We start from the raw sequence: 3,080 nt of genomic DNA, 5'->3' as shown, positions 1-3,080 counted from the left end.
ACATGACGGGAACTGAATTTTATGAATGAAGTTTTTTAAAAAGTTACTTGTAAGTTGTATATGTTATATCTGTGTATTCTACTTGGCTGTGTGCTTAAAAAAAAGGGGGGGGGGGTCGTCTTGAACATAGTAAATAGCCATAACGTTTGAACGGTAAGTACTAGGGCTTTCGTATTTCAAATATGTAATCCTTGTGAAAAGAACATTTAATGTATACGACGAACTATGACCCTTTGACCTAGACCTTGGAGAACACATGTGTACATCTGAATCTTTTTTTCTGTTTCGTTTCTATGACAACCGTGAGCGACTCATTACAATTATTTTGAAAGTAGAAATCACTTTGACACATTGCAAGGAATAAACATTGAAAGTTTCAAAACGATTGCCTGAGTAGTTATTGAGAAAATCGAAATTAAAGAATTTTAACTTTCACCTGGTTTCCATGGCAATAATCGATTATATGAAAATTTTAAATACGAGTTGCAGAACTACAGATACTAATCATTAAAATAAGAAAAGTTTCATGACGAACGTTTAAGGGACCAGAGAGAACACTCTCGGACAAAATTTGTCGCTTTTTACAGGTTTCCATGGCAACGGTAGACATATTGGAACTGAACGACCTCACTGCACAACTACAACCAGTGATCGTCCTTTAAGGAAAGTTTCAGGAAGATTGTCCCAGCCATCTCCGTACAATATCAATATGTCGTCCCCAACTTCATTTTCGGGCGACATAATAATAATAATAAGAAGAAGAAACAGAGTAAAAACAATATGTTCCCCAACTTCGTTTGGGGAACATAATAATAATAACTAGGGCTAATTGTAACGGGAACCGTTACAGATGTACCCAAACGCTCCCCATCTCCCTTTTGTGGCATATTCTCTGTACGGTTCATTATGTCACAGGTGGTGAAAAGTCAAGTCTCAACCGGGACTCGAACCCAGGGCCTCTGGCGTACAGTGCCAGCGCTCTAACCAACTGAGCTATTGAGACCCGATATATTGACTGACTTTCACGCACCTGTGAACCCGGTGACATAATCCCCCTCTTTGTAGAAATTCGTCCTCGAATTCTACAGAGTTAAGGAAATGCTGTGAGGCATGTTCCAAGGAAATAGTGGGTTTTGTACGTTAGGCGCCAAATGTCACAGGTGGTGAAAAGTCAAGTCTCAACCGGGACTCGAACCCAGGGCCTCTGGCGTACCGTGCCAGCGCTCTAACCAACTGAGCTATTGAGACCCGATATATTGACTGACTTTCACGCACCTGTGAACCCGGTGACAATTAAATAAGACAAACACAATGCATTTTAGACTTTAACATTATTTACCCAGAAGTATATCAAGTTTATTCAAATTTCAGCATTGCACGCATGCGCATTTGAATGCATGTGCGTAATGATCATATCATCTTGTCTACACTATTCGTATATTTTAATATACTAAATATTACAACATTTATTCCAAACGTATTTAAAAATATGTTTAATCCAGTGTATTTGTAATTTTACTCATTTCACGTGCACGCACGTGCATGCATGTGCATCATGATCATACACTATTGTAGGAGCCCATAATGTCTATCTGTGTTCTGAATCCCATCCTTTTTGGTTGAAAAATAAGGGAATTATAGCCATTTAAAGTTTCAGCCAATCAAATTGCAGCGAACGTGCATGCGCGTGATTTCATGAAAATTATTATATATCATATTGTAGGACATCCTAAAGCATGCCTATGATTTAAATTTCAAAGCATTTCTTCAAAAAACAATAAAGATATTGAAAATTTTGTTTCAGCCAATCAGAGCAAAGCGCACGTTCATGCACGTGCATGCATGTGCATGATGACCATACCCTTTTGTAGGAGTCCATAATGTCTATCTATGTTTTGAATCCCATCCTGTTTGGTTTAAAAACAAGGGAGTTATCGCTATTTAAAGTTTTAGCCAATCAGATTGCAGCGCACGTGCATGCGCGTGCTTTCATGACAATTGTTATATATCATTTTGTAGGACATCCTAAAGTATGCCTATGTTTTAAATTTCAAAGCATTTCGTCAAAAAACAGAAAAGATATTGAGATTTTTGTTTCAGCCAATCAGAGTGAAGCGCACGTGCATGCGCGTGAGTTCTGCTAATTTGACAGTGTCACATTATCTACACTATTAATATATCATTATATAATGAGTTTCAAGTCAATTCATTAAAAAATGTAAAAGTTATAGCTATATTAAGTATATCAGTCATTTCACTCATATCACGCGCACGCACGTGCACGCGTATGCGCGCAAAATGACCTTCGTTCCGCACACCTACACTACACACCCATTAACCCTAAAAAGGTTTTAGGTCAGTTGGGTGAACAGTTTCTGAGAACACTTCCGGACAAAAAAGTACCGGAGAACAAATAAGAAAAAAAAGAATAATAATAATAATAACTAGGGCTAATTGTAACGGGAACCGTTACAGATGTTCCCCAAACGCTCCCCAACTCCCTTTTGGTGCCATACTCCCTTTAAGCTTCATTAAAAACGACAAACTCTATGCATTTTACACTTTAACAACGTTTCCCTGAAGTATACCGAGTATATTCAAATTTTAGCATTTGCACGCGTGCACATGTAAATGCATGTGCGTAATGACCATATTCTCTTGTCTACACTATCTATATACATTAATATAACAAAATAATAAAGCATTTAATCCAAAAGTATTAAAAATACGCTTCATCAAGTGTATTTTTGATTTACCCATCTCATGTGCATGCACGTGCATGCATGTGCATGATGACCTTACCTTTTTGTAGGAATCCACTATGTCTATCTATGTTCTAAATCCCATCCTGTTTGGTTGAAAATCAAAGGAGTTATACCCATTTAAAGTTTAAGCCAATCAGACTGCAGCGCACGTGCATGCGCGTGTTTTCATGATACCTGCTATATATTATATTGTAGTACATCCTAATGCATGACTTTGTTTAAAATTTCAAAGCATTTCGTCAAAAAACAAAAGAGATATTGAAATCTTTGTTTCAGCCAATCAGAGGGAAGCGCACGTGCATGCACGTGAGTTCG

At 37.6% G+C, this 3,080-nt stretch overlaps 2 non-coding genes across 2 annotated transcripts; both read right to left on the bottom strand.

Annotated features, from left to right (window-relative positions):
• Positions 1–929: 929 nt before the first annotated feature.
• Positions 930–1,003, bottom strand: Trnat-ugu (transfer RNA threonine (anticodon UGU)). Its single transcript has one exon. It is a non-coding gene; the product is annotated as a tRNA-Thr (tRNA).
• A 171-nt stretch (positions 1,004–1,174) lies between these two features.
• Trnat-ggu (transfer RNA threonine (anticodon GGU)) lies at positions 1,175–1,248 on the bottom strand. Its single transcript has one exon. It is a non-coding gene; the product is annotated as a tRNA-Thr (tRNA).
• Between the last annotated feature and the right edge of the window lie 1,832 nt (positions 1,249–3,080).

The sequence above is a fragment of the Saccostrea cucullata genome, unplaced genomic scaffold (genome assembly GCF_032062105.1).
Source record: "Saccostrea cucullata isolate Sc308-1 unplaced genomic scaffold, CSIRO_AGI_Scuc_v1 ctg2045, whole genome shotgun sequence".
Classification (NCBI taxonomy): Eukaryota; Metazoa; Mollusca; class Bivalvia; order Ostreida; family Ostreidae; genus Saccostrea; species Saccostrea cuccullata.
Note: the sequence above shows the minus strand (reverse complement) of the source record. Positions and strands in the feature narration are given on the sequence as shown.